The following is an 18,645-nucleotide window of genomic DNA, read 5'->3' on the forward strand; positions in this document are numbered from 1 at the left end:
TGAATGCTATTGCTTTGTATAGCTATCAGCATCAGGATCAACAGCAGCAGCAGCATCACTGTTTTGTATGCAACTTGGGAGCATCCCACCAATAAAGGCAGCCCATTTTTTAAAATGGAAAGAAAATGGAGATTAAAAAAATTAATCACATTTTGCTTTCTAGAAAACAAACGAACAAACAAACATGGTGCCTCTTTTGAGAAAGCATTTTCCAATGACTTATTATTGGGCCAATTGAAGGTATTGATCGTTGCCTCGACACAGGCTCTGAACAACAGACCTTACCACTACCACCACTTCTTTTGGGGCGATACAGGCTCTGAACACCAGACCCGGCCGAGGCTACTCCCTGCTCAAGCCAAGCACCACCGCTTGGTACGCCTGAGGCAAGGGATAAAGCCCACCTTCCTCCAAACTATGTGGAGAAAGGGGTTTAAAATGGAGAATGGATTTTAATATATATACTAATGCGCTGTGAGTTATATCTGCTTAGGTGAATGATTGTCAGAGTGGGTGCTGAATGTGTAAACTTAAGATGATAAACGCCAAACAGACACGTGGGATTTTTGTGGTAGTTTTAAAACAAACAATCAAAATTTATTTTTAAAAGTTCATAACCTTTGTTTCAAATAACAACATTTAAAAACCTTTTTGAAACCTTCCGTACAATCCTGTCACTCATTCACATTCGCGCTTTCCTTTTTCTCACACAATCACTCTTGAACTTTCTTTATTATCAGTATTGATTAATATACTTCCACTACGTGCACACCACACTCTAAAGACACCACTCACTACACTGACTCTCAAATTTCCCAGAACTTAACTACCATAAACCCAGAGAGCACTACAGACTCTGGGGCCACAGCTAGACCTAAGGTTTATCCTGGGATCATCCAGGGTTCGCCCCTGCCTGAGCACTGGATCCCCTGTGTGTCACCTAGATGAACAGGTTTGACTCCTGGACAATCCAGGGATAAACCTTAGGTCTAGCTATGGCCTAAGAGTACCTAACAAGTCTCCCTGGAAAGAACAGAAACAGAACAGAACAGAACTCACAATCCCCTCAGTCCTTCCCTTATATATCACACCTCCCCCCTCCCAAGACATTCTAACTCCGCCCACTCAGGCCAACATTCTACAAACCACAGACTTACAAACTGTAGACATATATTTGGAATTGACTTGTGGGGTGTAACGCCACAATCGTATCTATGGATTTACCATACATGCTCAAAGACATATGTACCCCCAATCAAGTGCCCATCAGATCCCATTCATCAATCTGCTTGTCACCTGTCCAGTACCTGCTTGGAATCATTCACTGACTTTTATCATTCTGCTCACAACCACCTTTCAAAGTGAGCACAGTGCAAATGACAGCAGGCACCTAAAATATCCAACCGACAGCCCTCCCCCCCCCCATTCCTTATGGATATCAGCCTGTCTCAAAGGCTTTCAAATGAGAGAAAGAGAGATACACACATGCGTGCGCTCGCACACACACACACAGGATGGATGGATGCATGGATGGATATTATTATTATTATTATTATTATTATTATTATTATTATTATTGCAGAAAAATGGTGGCGAATTCAGCAGCGGTGGTGGTGGCGGTAGTGATGGGGTCCTGGTGGGATCCAGGATGTAATAATAAAAAAATCCCCTTAGATCCTCCAAAGTTGCCCAGCCAAATATTCAGCATTTGAGTATTCCCTGAACGTACTTCCAGGGAAACAGGATTCAGCAGTGCAGTTTGTCATTTTGGTTACCAATGAGTTTGCAGTATCTCCTCTGCCCCAAAATTACACTAGTTCAATGTAGTTTACAGAATCCAATGGAGATGAATGACAGGGCTGAAAGACACTGAAGGATGCAATGGCAATTTGAACCCTAAGGGTGAATTCACACTCACCACTCTATATCTACTTCAAGGTTTCACCTGGCATGTGTAAAACAGCCATCTGAGATCACACATCCAAAACAAAGCTGTTATTCACCACATACTACTCCGTACTGATCCAACTGGTGTGTGGCTCCGCTTGCGACTTGAGTGTTATTTTTGCACAACTCCGTACTTTCTAAGTGCATTTCAGTGTTTGGCAGCAGCCCTTTGGATGCTATTGAGAGCGCTGAAATGTTAGGAAGGTTTCATGGAAGATTCACAGTTTGCCTCTGTGCACCGGCTCATCCAATACAAGCAAACCTGAATAATAAATGCTTGTTGCAGTAGAGGTTAGGATGGGCGGTGGGTGGATTTTCCATTTGGTCTGCAATTTTAAATGTACTGCTCTAATTTGTGCTTTGCAGACTCATTCATGGATTGGAATATAATTCCTTCAGATGACACACACTTCTGAATTTGGCAGTGCGATTCTTGGCTCAAAAAACTGCATACAAAAATGTGCATATTAGGGAACATTGCGTAGGAAAGGTGTATGTTAGACAAAATTGTGTGCAAACAAAATGGATATAAATGTTCATGTGTTCTTTAAAACAACCGTTTGAAAACTGATGCAGAAGTTAGACACCATGGACTTGTGATTGAATGCAGGTAAAACCCACATAGATCCAATAGAGACGGATTTCTTCCATCCATGGTTGGGACCAGTGAGGGTGGCGGGGTCAGAGTATGAAAGAAAGGAGGGAACACAAAGGCCTAATCTACACTAAGTAGGATATTGCACTATGAAAGTAGTATAGTGTGGCAGGAGCCACACCAAGCAGGATATAGGCCACAGCTAGACCTAAGGTTTATCCTGGGATCATCCAGGGTTCGCCCCTGTCTGAGCACTGGATCCCTTGTGTGTTACCTAGATGAACAGGTTTGACCCTTGGACGATCCAGGGATAAACCTTAGGTCTAGCTATGGCCATAGTGGTTTGAAAGTGGTATATGGTATGTGTCAATGGGGCCCAACAGTTGTCAGTGCACTTCAATACCACTACAAAGCAGTAGTGTGGCTCCTGCCTTTTGTATACTGCTTCCAGTGTGGTGTAGTGGCTAGAGTGTTGGACTGGGAGTCGGGAGATCCAGGTTCTAGTCCCCACTCGGCCATGGAAACACATTGGGTGACTTTGGGGCCCGTCACAGACTCTCAGCCCAACCCACCTCACAGGGTTGTTGTTGTGAGGATAAAATGGAGAGGAGGAGGAGAATTATGTACTCTGCCTTGGGTTCCTTGCAGGAAAAAAGCTGGGATATAAATGAAATAATAAATAAATAAAATTCCACTTTCATAGTGCAATATCCTGCTTGGTGTAGATCCAGCCCAAGCTGTTCTCCTACATTACCTTCCGCAACACTTTGCTCTCTTGCCTGCTGTTACCTCCCTCTTGGGCAGGGATAACACTGCTTTATGGATGCAACGGTACTCTCCTCTAAACATTTGCAATCGAAAGAAGGATGACATGGATAACTTGGAAATGCAACCTTACATTGTACAGTGATCATAACCACTAAATTCCTCTTTCTGAGGATATCAACTCACTGATAAAATCCTTCGTTGTTATGGATTATACACCTGTAATTCTGGGCACCTCATCTCTGCTTCTTTACTCTGGTCCGCTTGCACGGGCTGCCTGTATGTTTCTGAGCCCAATTCAAGGTGCTGGTTTTGACCTATAAAGCCTTACACGGCTTGGGACCACAATACCTGATGGAACGCCTCTCCCGACATGAATATACCCGGTCACTACGTTCAACATCTAAGGCCCTCATCCGGGTGCCTACTCTGAGAGAGGCTCGGAGTGTGGCAACAAGGGATAGGGCCTTTTCAGTGGTGGCCCCCAGACTGTGGAATGATCTCCCTGATGAGGCTCGCCTGGCGCCAATGCTGCTATCCTTTCGGCGCCAGGTTAAGACTTTCCTCTTTGCCCAGGCATATGGCAGCACATCATAATTACCCACATGTTTAGTTTTTAATCAGTTTTTAATGCTTTATGTGTGTATGTTCTGTGTTTTAGAGTTTTACATTTTGTATACTTGTTTTTACCTCAATTTTAGAATTTCTGTAAACCGCCCAGAGAGCCCTGGCTATGGGAGTGGTATATAAGTGCAATAAATAAATAAATAAATAAATTTACGTATGTCCCCATGAAGCTCGAACACTGGGAGACTAAAGAACATAAGAAGGGCCCTGATGCTGGATCAGACCAGGAGTCCATCTAGTCCAGCACTCTGTTCACACAGGGGCCAACCAGCTGTAGACCAGGGACCCAGAAGCAGGACACGGTGCAATAGCACCCTCACACCCATGTTCCCCAGCAACTGGTGCACAGGCTTACTGCCTCTGATACTGGAGGTTGCATCTAGCCATCAGGACTAGTAGCCATTGATAGCCTCCTCCTCCAGGAATTTATCCAACCCCCTTTTAAAGCCATCGAAATTGCCTTCACTACATCTTGTGGTAGTGAATTCCATAATTTAACTAGGTGCTGTGTGAAGAAGTCCTTCCTTTTATCTGTTCTGAATCTCCCACCAATCAGCTTCATGGGATGACCCCACTGGGTTCTAGTATTTTGAGAGAGGGAGAAAAGTGTCTCCCTATCCACCTTCTCCGCACCATGCATCATTTTGTACACCACTATCATGTCTCCCCTTAGCCTCCTTTTTTCCAAGCTAAACAAACCCAGCTGTTGTAACCTTCCCTCATAGGGGAGATGCACTTCCACCATTTTCCAACATGGCAGCTTTCCTCCAAGCTACTTATTTGTCATCTTACAATTGACTGGATCCAGGATCAGTCTTTTGTGAGAGGAAAGGAACTTCCACACAAAATGGGGGGGGGGTTGGTGTCTGCTTGTGGAAGGTCCCTCTGCCCAATTTTGGTTGATCCCCTCTCCACCACACACCACCACCACCACTTCATTCCATTGAGGAGGGTCTCGGTCTTAACTCTCTGTGTAGCATTTGCAGGGATCTATAAGATCAGCTTTGGGAAGAAGACAGTGGTGAAGTCCACTTTTGTCACTGCAGTTGATCCAACCCAATAGCTTTACCAATGATGTCAAAGGAGCATTCCCTGCAATTTTCAGCATTTTATTCTAAATGCTCAGGTTGGGTCTAATGTTTTATTCAATATACTGCGCTATTATGTGGAGTCTGGGGGCTCACCTTCACCAAGCAGGATATTCTATTATGAAAGAGGTATGAAAGTGGTATATAAAAGGCAGAAGCCACACTACTGCTTTATAGCAGTATTGAAGTGCACTGCAGGATCTACACTACTGCTTTATAGTGTTACTGAAGTGCACTGACAACTGTTGGGGCCCAGGACACGTCTACATCAAGCAGGATATAGCACTATGAAAATGGTATAAGGTATGTGTCAATGCACCCTGACAGTTGTCAGTGCACTTCAATACCACTATAAAGCAGTAGAGTTAGTGTTGCTTCTGCCTTTTATATACTGCTTTCATACCGGCTTTCATAGTGGAATATCCTGCTTGGTGTAGATGAACCCAAAATCCAGTAGCTAAGGGTTCAAAAAGCAACACAGGTTGGATTTGTATTTATTTGGGTCTGCAAATGCAACGTGTAAATTGCATGTGTATGCCATGCAATTTTATTGCATGCTTGTACATCCTTTTCCCTTTTAAAATATATGTGCTTGTTTAACTATGGGTTTCAGTTTAGCCTTAGTGCTAAACCAACCATAGATAGAAAGATAGATGTTAGTTTCTCTCCTGTGAATTTGCTAGTCTTTCTTTCTGTTCTTTTTAGCTTCATTATACAGTTGGCTATCTGAACTTCTTGCAGTGCTATGTTCTGTGTCAAAGTAATTATACCTGCCAGGGATTCAGGGAGTACAAAAAGGTGTTAACATCACACCTGAGGGTCTGTCTTTTTTACAGCACTATTGATGTATAAATAGGAATAGCGGAAACCTACAGGGGGAAAATCAGTTTTCAAAATCCATTATCTCAGCCCCAAGCTATAGATTTCATAGAAACATTGTTTGGCTCTTCAAATTATGAATGGGTTCCATTGGAACTTCCATTGCTTCTGGTTGAGGCCATGATTTTATTGTTATTATTATTAGCATATCTGCATGCTGCTCACAGTTCCACTGCACCATTGTTTCGTAGTGTTGTCTTTCTCTAAAAACTCCTGCTTTTGATGGGAGGCAAATGATGAGGCCTTCTAGGTAATCCACAAAGCTTTTTATTAAGCAACAAACATCTCTTCCACCTGAAGAGGATCTAATCTCTTGAAAACTTCTCCCTAGGCAAAATTATGCAAACTAAGCAAGGCAATTGTCCTATCAAGGAGAACAGGAAGCCATTCCCCAAACACCCGTAACTTCAGAGATCCTGGTGAGGAGGCAGGTTCTGACGCAATTCTAGCTGGACCGACCTTCTCACGCCTTCCTTCCGCTCCGTGCGTTTTAGCTTCCGGCATACCCTAGCATCAGCTAGCTTGTTGGGGCGCTCTCCTCTGGAAGAAAGCTCACTTCCCACTGAGTGTGTAGGATTTGGCCTTGAAGAGATAAGCTCTGGAGAGGGCTGACTTCCAGCTGGTGAATCACCCATGAGAGCTTTCTCCCACACTGGCACAGGGTGTCTGGTGCTGCCTCCTCTAGTTCCAAATCTGAGTCTGATTGATTACCTAAAACACCTTTAGGTGCTTTAGGGGGTTGGACTCGATGGCCTTGTAGGCCCCTTCCAACTCTGCTATTCTATGATTCTATGAAAACAGGGGCAGTAGGGTTAGCCATGATACGTAGTCTGAACTCTGTGTAAAAACAGAGTGCAGGGCGGTATGAACTTCCCCCCTACAACACTGTCCATGTATAAATAAGGAGATGCAAAACCATGAAAGCAATGGTTTTCGTTGCTGATTTCCCCGCTCCAAATGATGGATTTGTGGATATTTTTCTTAGGAAACAACACATTCCATGTTTTCAGAAAAGACATAAAAAAAAGATATATCACTGAGGCAACAGACGTACTTAGACTGCAGAATATAAATTCACTAATACAGTCACTTCACATATCTGTCCTGTTTTAACTTTGTCCACCTTCTAACGAACATCTTCTGTCTGTGAGTGTCAACCTCAAAGACCCACATAGGCAGCATTCTTAATATATGATCAAGTGGTTAGGACATAGTGTCTATATGACAGTTCTGACATCAATAAATCAATCTTGCTTTAGTTTACAAGATTGGAAAAGGACTGGTAGGAAATGCAATTCTGACAAGTATCTCATATTGGGGAAGTAATCTTGAATTGCAATCATTTGCTAATATAAAGTAGAACTATTTATATGAATGGGTTCCATTGGCATCACTGGAGTCAAATGAAAGTTTCTTCATCCCTAGATGAAGAACAGCATACATGTGATGATGAACCACTTGACCTGCCAATCTGGAGCAAATCACAGAAGGTGCTAATAATAAACCACCCAGGAACAGCCGGTGAACAAGTGCTCTGCCTTGATTTGTGTTCCTTTGATTTCTCCCATCCATTGCTTGCTCTTCTATTGATCTCTCCTGGGGGGTTTCCCACCACTTTCATCTCTTCTTTCCTGTTGTCTATTTGATGCCACCAACATTGCCTTCAGCCAGACTAGCTCACGTGGCTGCCATTCTTTCCTCCCGCCCGGGACTGACGTTTGCAGACAAGGAGATCACCTTGCTTCAGGTGCAACTCAACTTCATCAGCTTGAGGCAACTGGAAAAACAAAGAGAAAGAGAAAATGACTCTGGGGTCACTTCCATAGTAGCTGCCTCACTTCCACTCAGGGCCGTTCCATCAGTCACAACTGAGATGGGACATCACAGATGTTGACAAAATCATAAATGGTGTGTTGCCTCTGGAAAACACTAGACCTCAGGTCCCCAAATTAAACCAATGGTCAGCAGGTAAAATGCAAATGCTTGTGCAAAATGCAGCAGCCAGATTGATATCTGGAACCAGAATGTTTGAACACATAAGACTGATTCTGTCACCTGCTTTGGCTACCTATATGTTTCCGGGCCTAATTCAAGGTGCTGGTTTTGACCTATAAAGCCTTATTATTTATTTGTTTGTTTGTTTGTTTGTTTATTTATTTATTTATTTATTACATATCTATACCGCCCAATAGCTGGAGCTCTCTGGGCGGTTCACAAAAATTAAAAACATTCAAAGTATAAAACAACAGTATAAAACCATAGTATAAAAGCTCAACCAGATAAAAACAGCAGCAATGCAAAATTACAAATTTAAAACACCAAATTAAAATTTATTTATAGACTGCTAAAATGCTGGGAGAATACACGGCTTGGAACCACAATACCTGATGGAATGCCTCTCCTGACATGAACCTACCTGAACACTATGTTCAACATCGAAGGTCCTCCTCCAGGTGCCTACTCTGAGGGAAGCTCGGAGGATGGCAACAAGAGAGTGGGCCTCCTCTGTGGTGGCCCCTCAACTGTGGAACAATCTCCCGAACGAGGCTTGCCTGGCACCAACATTGTTATCTTTCTGGCACCAGGTTAAGACCTTTCTCTTCTCCCAGGCATTTAACAGCATTTAACAACATATGCTGAGTTTGTTTGTTTTTAATGGACTCCAGAATAGCTGGGTTTTTTAGAAGGATACTGTGTTTTTATGCTTTTTATGTTTTTAAACATAACCTGTTTTATTGTACTTCTGCAAACTTAGAGGTTCCCCTAACCCTGCTAATACTTCCTTTATCATTCTATGGCACAGTTTTGCCAACATAAGGATCCGCCTGGACCAAATGCATTTGCTGTAGTATGTCGTATTCTTGCCTATGAACAAGAGCATAGAAATCATTTGCATCAAGCAGTTGTGTTAAGAAAGTGCCCCAAAATGGTGCCCTCTCTTATGTGAGGCCATGGGGATGGATCTTTGGAGCTTTGAATCCATGCTACCAATGCAGAACATAAGCCTGCACCCACTATTCAAAGAGAAGAATGAGAGAACTGGGTGCCTCGTCTTGTAGATCACAAGCTGAATATGAGCCAACAGTGTGATATGGCTGCAAGAAAGGCAAATGATATTTTGGGCTGCATTAACAGAAGTATAGCTTCCAAATCATGTGAGGTACTGGTTCCTCTCTATTCGGCCCTGGTTAGGCCTCATCTAGAGTATTGCGTCCAGTTCTGGGCTCCACAATTCAAGAAGGATGCAGACAAGCTGGAGCGTGTTCAGAGGAGGGCAACCAGGATAATCAGGGGTCTGGAAACAAAGCCCTATGAAGAGACACTGAAAGAACTGGGCATGTTTAGCCTGGAGAAGAGAAGATTGAGGGGAGACATGATAGCACTCTTCAAATACTTAAAAGGTTGTCCCACAGAGGAGGGCCAGGACCTCTTCTCGATCCTCCCAGAGTGCAGGACACGGAATAACGGGCTCAAGTTAAAGGAAGCCAGATTCCAGCTGGACATCAGGAAAAACTTCCTGACTGTTAGAGCAATACAACAATGGAACCAGTTACCTAGGGAGGTTGTGGGCTCTCCCACACTAGAGGCCTTCAAGAGGCAGCTGGACAACCATCTGTCAGGGATGCTTTAGGGTGGATTCCTGCATTGAGCAGGGGGTTGGACTCGATGGCCTTGTAGGCCCCTTCCAACTCTGCTATTCTATGATTCTAAGTTATGGTTTTAAAGCTGCCAATATTTTGATCTTTCTCTCCCCCACCTCATCCCACAACAATACATAAATACTGAAGAGAATATCTGACAGGGGCTAATTTCACACATCATTGGGAACAATAATAAGTGTATTTCAGATAAGGAGCCCACAGTGTACTAATGTGCTTTAATATAAGCTGATAAGTGGATCAACCAGATAATTGCAGCAAGTCAGATTCAACACGGGTCTTTATTATATATACACATGTCTGGTGAGAGTATCAGTTCCTAAATGTTATAATAACTAGCTTTAATCTGCTTTCATTTCCCCCCTCCTTAAACTACCACTGTGTTTCCTCCCAAAACTGCATTTCCAAGAGGAGGTACACTGAAAAGAAGCCAGGCTGAGGGCGTTTCCCCCAATTTTATAAGCACTGGAACTTCTATGATACAGACATCCAATATGCGAGAATTAGAAAACTTGAGTCGGAAGATTCTTTATACGAGAAATTAGAAATCCATTAGGAATGACATCCAATTAATGGCGTTCCAGTGTTTTCAGACGTGGGTCAAAAATAACGTTCTTATTATCCAAGCCCAAATAACTTTCAGGTTTTTGTTTCACTTTCAGCTGATTTGTTTCCAATGAGAAGTGGTATATAAATATTATAAAGAAGGAAAGAAGTAAGTCAATAAACAAGGCTCTGCTCATAAATAGCCCCAAGCCTTTCAGACCTGACCTCACTTTTTCTTTTCTCCAGTGAAAACCTCCCGCCTTCTACTTTTTTCCTGTACTTTTTTGCATCTATCCTCATCCCTTGCTTTGGGTTCTGCAGCTACACTGACACTATTACCTTTTTTTGTCTGAAAGGACGTATTTTCCAGCCAAAGGGGACGTTAATAATAGACCTGACGGCATCACAATTTTATATATCATAAGAACATGAGAAGTGCCCTGATGCTGGATCAGACCAAGGGTCCATCTAGTCCAGCACTGTGTTCACACAGTGGCCAACCAGCCATCGGCTAGGGACCAACGAGCAGGACATGGTGCAACAGCACCCTCCCACCCATGTTCCCCAGCAACTGGTGCACACAGGCTTACACAGACTTATCCCATCCGAATTTCCCATTTGATGATATCACTGAGTTAAAAAGAAGTCTTCTCACTGGCCTTCAATCGAATGGAGGGTAAAGACAGAACCTACATATCTGAAAATATGTATCTTGCCACAAGTAGTCAACTTTTTTTGTTGGATTGGGATGAAGGAGTGTTATCGCAACTGCATCAGCAATAGGGACATCTTTCCTCTTCCTCTGATACCCACCCCATGTGAACAGTTCTGCACCCTTTCAGAAAGGGTCAGGACAGATATTTGATGTTTTAAGCTCTGAAGAAAGCAGGTCACTTTGGTCATTCTCTCCACTCTAAGAAATCCTGAGGCATTATTATGCTACCTACAATGGACAGTGGAAGGTGCTGCCAAGAATACATCAGCGCTGGATGTGGACTGAATAAAAAAAGAAGTCATGCACATTCCCTCCTCCCAAACACACCTGCCCAGGTCTTGAGATCTTCAAGACTTCCCAGGTCATAACATCTTCAGGACTTGCCCGAGTCTTAACATCTTCAGGAGAGGCCTTTCTTTCAGTATTATCAACTTGAGAGGCATGTTTGGTGGTGATGTGAGAAAGGGCCTTCTTGCTGGCTGCCCCAGGCTCTGGAACTCCCTGGCAAAGGAAGCTTGGTAGGCTTCCTCTCTGCTGTGCTTCCACAAGCAGGCAAACAGGTTTTTATTTAAGCAGGCCTTTGGCATGTAAGCTGGCCTGTTGAGTTGGGTGCTGGGGTGGGTGGGTTCTGTTATTGTTGTGTGTATTTATTTATTTATTTATTTATTACGTTTCTATACTGCCCAATAGCTGGAGCTCTCTGGGCGGTTCACAAAAATTAAAAACATTCAAAGTATAAAACAACAGTACAAAACCATAATATAAAATACAATATAAAAGCTCAACCAGATAAAAACAGCAGCAATGCAAAATTACAAATTTAAAACACCAAGTTAAAATTTATTTATAGACTGTTAAAATGCTGGGAGAATAAACAGATCTTCACCTGGCATCTAAAAGCATATAATGCAGGTGCCAAGCAAACCTCCTTAGGGAGCTCATTCCACAGCCGGGGTGCCACAGCAGAGAAGGCCCTACAGTAATTGACTTTTACTACATTTGTTTTATGACTGTTTTGATCATGTGTTTATTTATCTATGGTTGTAAGCTGCCTTAAGTGCCACATCTTGGTAGACAGGGTAAAAATCAAACCAAATCAATAAATATTCTGAGGAGACACTGATATTTTGACAGGGAAGACAGGGATGTGTACAGAGAATGTCAAAGTTTCTTCCAGTTATACTGGAAGGTCCATTCATAGGTCTAGGACCTAGAGGAAGATGCCACAGACAATGAGGAAAGGTCTTCCCCCGAACCATGAGGCATGCCAAACTTTGAAGAGTAAAAAGAGAATGTGGATAACCTGAAGTTCCCATCAGATTAGCCTCCAGAGGAAAAAGTCAGAGGAAGAACCTTCGGTGTCTGAAAGAACAGGACTAGCCTGGAGTACTGACCATGGGGATTGTAAAAACAGAACTGTCCTGAAGCATCCTATAGAGTCTGGGGTGGAGGTGGAGGGCAGAGGATGAGATAAGGATATAAACTGACATCCGTCTCCAAGCTTTTCAACATCTCCCACAATAACGTTTAGTCATCAGCTCTTGTTGGATTTAATCGGATGTTTGGTAAGCAACCCAACATTGCAATGACTTGGGGAGCGATCGACAAGAAAAGCAAACTTGTTTCAAGGCAGAAAGATCTTGGAGGCACATTGAAGAGTGTGCAGGCACCCAAGGCACAGACACCAGAGCTAGCGATAAACTAGGGCCAGTGTGGTGCAGTAGCTAGAGTGTTGGACTGGGAATCAGGAGATCCGGGTTTTAGTCCTCACTTGGCCATGGAAACCCACTGAGGCCACAGCTAGACCTAAGGTTTATCCTGGGATCATCCAGGGTTCGCCCCTGCTTGAGCACTGGATCCCCTGTGTGTCACCTAGATGAACAGGTTTGACCCCTGGACGATCCAGGGATAAACCTTAGGTCTAGCTATGGCCTGGGTGACTTTGGGCCAGTCACATACTCTGAGCCCAACCTACCTCACAGGGTTGTTGTTGTGAGGATAACATGGAGACAAGGAGGATTATGTATGCCGCCTTGGGTTCCTTGGAGGGAAAAGGCAGGATATAAATGCAATCATCATCATCATCATCATCATCATCATCATCATCATCATCATCATCTTTGGCCATTCACCCTACCCTGGATCTCCATGTGAAAGTGTGGCCACTAGCTTGTCTTATGGATGAGCAGCCACTCTGCCAAAGTCAGGGGTCGGGTACCCCCAGGCACTTTCTTAAGCTACACTTATATAAGTGGGGGTGGGAGAGACCACCCTATGTCACCCCTGCCCGGTGCCACACAGCTCCGAGTAGGTGAGACGGGAGGGTCGCTAAAGGCAAGCCATATCTTGACACGAGAGCCACACAGCCCCCGAGGAGCAGGCCTCCAGACTTGCCAATCGCCACAAAGGTACCACTGAGTGCTCACCAAACCTAGGGTGACCCTATGGAAAGGAGGACAGGGCTCCTGTATCTTTAACCATTGTATTGAAAAGGGAATTTCAGCAGGTGTCATTTGGATGCATGCAGCACGAGGTGGAATTTCCGTTTCATTGCAGCAACTAAACCTGCAGGAGCCCTGCCCTCTTTTGTAACTGGTCAAGGGGGCAGGGCTTTAATTGTTGCAATGAAAAGGGAATTTCACCAGGTGCTGCATGCATACAAATGACACCTGCTGAAATTCCCTTTTCTTATACAACTGTTAAAGATACAGGGGCCCTGTCCTCCTTTCCATATGGTTACCCTAACCAAACCTATTCTAATATCCTAAAATTCCCGCATGACCCTGGCCATTCCAAGTGACTTATTTACACACCTTCCTTTAAAAAAACAACAATTCCAGTATGAAATAGGTGAAAAACCTGTACAGAAAAGCCAATCCACAGCAGATAAAATTCCTACTTGGCACTTCCAAAGGAAGTGATTGGCTAATCCCATACTGGCTATAGGGAGAGAGGGAGGGATCCAGAAAGTGAAAGAGGCCAAGTAAATGGTGGGACCTGCCTTTATAGGGCACGCCCCACCATGCTTCACGTTGCACATGTGCCATGTACATGTGCAGCATCTTTCCTCCTGCAAATGCCTCCTTCTGCCCAAGACATGCCAGCTGGTGTCCTATTAGACAGGGTTCCTTGCATGGCTGTGATGGAGAAAAAGAGTCCATAGCAGGCAAGGAATATTTAAGGCATAAAAGGGGGGGTCTGCTTTTTTGTTGCCATTCTATTCCAATGTCTTAGTAAATATAATACTATTTAGAACCTGGGACTTCAAAGGAGTTGTCTGTATTGGACAACTGACACATGGTAGTATTTAGAATTTAAGAGTATTTTATAGATAAAATGCAATGGTATATGACATCTCACAACATTTCTTATTTCATGGCTGCCCAAATCAAAACTATCAAGGGAAACCAACCAGGCCGGATCTACACTACTGCTTTAAAGCGCTTTATAACAGTTTTGACAACTGTATATGGAGTGTGTCCCAGGCCCCAACAGTTGTCAAAACTGTTATAAAGTGCTTTAAATCAGTAATGTATAGATCCTGCCCAGGTCTGAACCACTTGTATTTTGAAGCCAAATGTCACATGGAAATACACATTTGAATTTCACATTCATCATTCGAAAGGGAAAACTGAAATGCTTGGTCTGCTTGTTTCAGTTCTAATTCAGAGGAAAGCAACTTTATTCTACTTTTTATTATTATTTTGAAATTTATATTTATAACTGGCACTTCTATGATAAAATTAAGCTTGAGGTGGCTTATCAATAAAAGCACAACTCATGACAAAAACGTAATACAGTATGACAATGGCTCCTAGCCGTGATAGCAATTAGGGGTGTGATCCGCTCCGATTAGGAGCGTAGAAGCAGTAGCGGATTGGCCTGCTCCGCCTTACCCAGAAGCGGAGTAGGAGCGGACCGCGGACCCCTAGAAGCAAGGCGAAGAGAAGCGCCCATTTTTCGGAGCTCCTAGTTCAGGCGGAGCGCTCCGGTCGCCATCTTGAAAACATTTCGCCATAGGATTGCATTGCGGCAAATAATCGCGCATAACTACGTTCTTTTTGAAGCTATCGTTCTGGAAATTCTTGTGCTCAGAGAGTCGTGGATGGGGGTCATTTTGAGACCACTCTCACCTCTCTGCGTCGTGCGGGTCACGTGCTATATTTTTTTGAAAATCGGGTCAACCGCGCGGCTCAAACGGCATTTTCGGCTTTTCGCCCATAGGATTGCATTGCGGAAAAGAATCGGGGATAACTGGGGGGGGTTAAGCTATCGTTCTGAAAATTCTTGTGCACAGAGAGTCGTGGATGGGGGTCATTTTGAGACTACTCTCAACTTTCTGCGTCCTGTGGTTCACGTGCAATATTTTTTAAAAAATCGGGGTTTGGGGGTTTTTTTTGGGGGGGGGAAGCGATGACAGGCACATTCAACTCCCAATCCTGATGAGAACTGATCTCCTCAGAAAGCATCATCCTCCAATCCCAGCGTTGGAGGGGGGACTAAGGCAGACCCACCCTGAGAACTTTCTGTTTTGTGTCTCTTTGTGGGTTGGCGTTCGTGGAGGGAACACTTAGTTAGTTAGTGCTCCTGCTTTGGACTTTGGAGATAGATTAGGATAGATTTAGTTTGGCGCGTGTGTGTGTGTTTGTTTGCTTCTTTCTGACTTATAGCTTAGTTTGCCCTGTGTTTTTCCCTTACTTTGATTTAATATAAACTTTATTTTTTAAATTTTGGAGTGTGTGTTTGGTGGGTTGGGTTGGTTGCCCCCCCCCCCGACTGTTCTGCTTTTGTGAAAGCTTTCTTTTGAAAGCATACACACACTTCTTGTCCCATTTCCCTACATTTATTAGTAATATTCTTAAACATATTTTATTATATTCTTTTACATAGTCTTAGTAGTATTCTCATACATATTATTAGTAGTATTAATATTTTATTCTTCTTATACATAGTAGTAGTAATGTTTGGTTGGTTCTTTTCCTCCCTCCCCTCTCTTAAATCCTGATTGTGTTTCCTTCTATCTTCTATATACCAAAAAATACCAAAAAAAAAATTATTCTCTTTTTCTTCTCTGTGTAACTTGGACTGAGTGTGCTGCTTTTGTGAAATGCAACAGGCAGCCACAGATTGAGCATTTTGGGGAAAGCATACACACACTTCTTGTCCCATTTCCCTACATTTATTAGTAATATTCTTAAACATATTATTATATTCTTTTAGATATTCTTAGTAGTATATATATATTAGTATATTCTCATACATATTATTATTAGTATAATATTTTATTCTTCTTATACAGCATACACACTTCTTGTCCCATTTCCCTACATTTAAACATATTATATTCTTCTTATACATATTCTTAGTAGTACCTTATACATATTATTAGTAGTATTAATATTTTATTAGTCATCATGAAAAGAGGGAGCAGGCGTGCTGAAAGCAGCAAGGCTCAGGCTGGCACCAGTAAGCAGGCTGCCTCTCCTCCTGTGAAACTCAAACGGGCAACTCCTTGGCTGACTGCTCCAAAACAGAAGCAGGACAAGCAGCAGGCAGAGCCACTCTCTTCTGCAACTTGTGCCCGGCGTTCTCTTTTTGAGGGTGGGAATGGGAAAAGTGCCCCTTTACAAGAGGCAGGTGGCATTAGAGGAGGAGGAGTATCCCCAACACCTTCATTATCATTTCAGCCCACGAGCCCGCTGATGGACCTAGACGAGGTGGAGGGGGAGGAGGAGGAGGCGGTGGGCCTCCAGGATGTGGGGGCTGAGGAGGAGGAGCAGCAGCAGCAGGCCGAGGCTCTCTCCCCAGTCTCATCCCACACCCCTGTTTCTGTGGCAGAGAGCTCAGGCGGGCAATTGGTGGTGTCACCACGGAAACGAAAGACAAGCATCGTGTGGGACCACTTTGAGTTGGGAGCGGATCCCCGCTTTGCTGTCTGTCACCACTGCAAACTCAGCCTAAGCAGGGGTTCATCGACAGGGCATTATGGAACCAGCAGCATGAAGATGCATCTTCATAGGCAGCACCAGGCGATCTTGCTGGGGAAAGAGGCAGGCAAGGCGACTGGTTCCAGGGGAAAGCCGAAGGCTGCTGCTGGCACTGCCACTCTAAGCTCTCCATCTCCCATCCCCACAAGGGTTAGGCAGGCAACCCTGCAGGACATGGGGTGGGGGAAGTATTGACCCACAAGATGGCGTTTTCCAATGCCCACCCAGGGTGCTACTGTGGTGGGGCATCTGCCAGGACTGACTCCTCCCCAATACTAGATCTATGACATGTCACTCTGCCTGCCCCTCTGCTAGCCTGTCCTCCTCGGTGACCGACTCGCTGGGATGGTTTGCGTTTGCAATGCGTGACTAACTGCAGTGCTGGCTTAGAAACCAGCCATCACTTCCTTGTGCCCCCAGAAATGCCCGCAGCCTGCCTGCCTGCCTGCCCGCCTGCCTGCCTGCCCGCCTCCCCCGGGGTGCTGCTGTGGTGGGGCATCTGCCAGGACTGACTCCTCACCTGCTCTGCCTGCCTCTCTGCCCGCCTGGTGCCTGGGAGATGGGCTTTGCGGTTCGTGCCCAGCACCCTCCGGCACGCTTGCTCCCAGTCGTCCTCCTCTGTGCCCCTCAAGGCGTAACTGCTGGCTTAGAAAGAAACAACCAGCCATCTTTGCCCCACTTGCTCCTTGTGCCCGCTTACGGGTTGGTTTGCTATGCGTTAGTGCTCAAGCCATCCTTGCGGCACTACAATGCATGCTGCCTGCCTGCTTTCCCTCCCTTCTCCCCTTCCCGCCTTGCAGGGATGGTGTATGTGTCTTGCTTTGACTCAGGGGAGAAGTCTTTCCTGCGCTCACTTAGACTTTATCAAGTTCAATAATCCCTTTTTCAAATGTGCAAGAAGATTTAGGGTTATCTCGTGGCATGTTGGGATTTCCTTGGAACTGGCCCCATTGAGCTGTCTGCAATTGCAACTTTAAATCCCTGACATACTGGAGTGCCCGATTTTCAAAAATTCCCCAAAAATCAGGAGATGATGGGATTGCCTTGAAACTTGGTGTCCATGGGGACACATGGGTAAGCTGTCATGAGACCAAAGGATAGGTTTCTAACGTGCAAATTGACATAGTTGTAGAATAGGACTTGATTTGGGGTGAGTTAAAAAGTTTAAGCCGCGCCAAAAATCAGGGGATGATGGGATTGCCTTGAGTGTGGGCGTCCCTGTGGACACATGGATAAGCTATCCTGGTGCCAAGTTTGAGGTTTCTAACATGCAAATTGACGGAGCTATCCCAAGGGGTCTGAATGGGGTGCCCGATTTTCAAAAATTCGCCAAAAATCAGGGGATGATGGGATTGCCTTGAAACTTGGCATCCATGTGGACACGTGGATAAGCTATCATGGTGCCGACTTTGAGGTTTCTAACATGCAAATTGACGTAGTTGTAGAATGGGACAATTTGGGGTGAGTTAAGCCGCGCCAAAAATCAGGGGATGATGGGACTGCCTTGAGTCTGGGCGTCCATGTGGACACATGGATAAGCTGCCCTGGTGCCGAGTTTGAGGTTTCTAACATGCAAATTGACGGAGCTATCCCAAGGGGTGTGAATGGGGTGCCCGATTTTCATTAATTCCCCAAAAATCAGGGGATGATGGGATTGCCTTGAAACTTGGTGTCCATGCGGACACATGGATAAGCTATCATGGTGCCGAGTTTGAGGTTTCTAACGTGCAAATTGACGGAGCTATCTAAAGGGGTGTGATGGGTGGTGCGTTAGAGGTTAGAGCCGCGCGAAAAATCAGGGGATGATGGGACTGCCTTGAGTCTGGGCGTCCATGTG

This window comes from Elgaria multicarinata, chromosome 4, assembly GCF_023053635.1.
Source record: "Elgaria multicarinata webbii isolate HBS135686 ecotype San Diego chromosome 4, rElgMul1.1.pri, whole genome shotgun sequence".
NCBI lineage: Eukaryota > Metazoa > Chordata > Lepidosauria > Squamata > Anguidae > Elgaria > Elgaria multicarinata.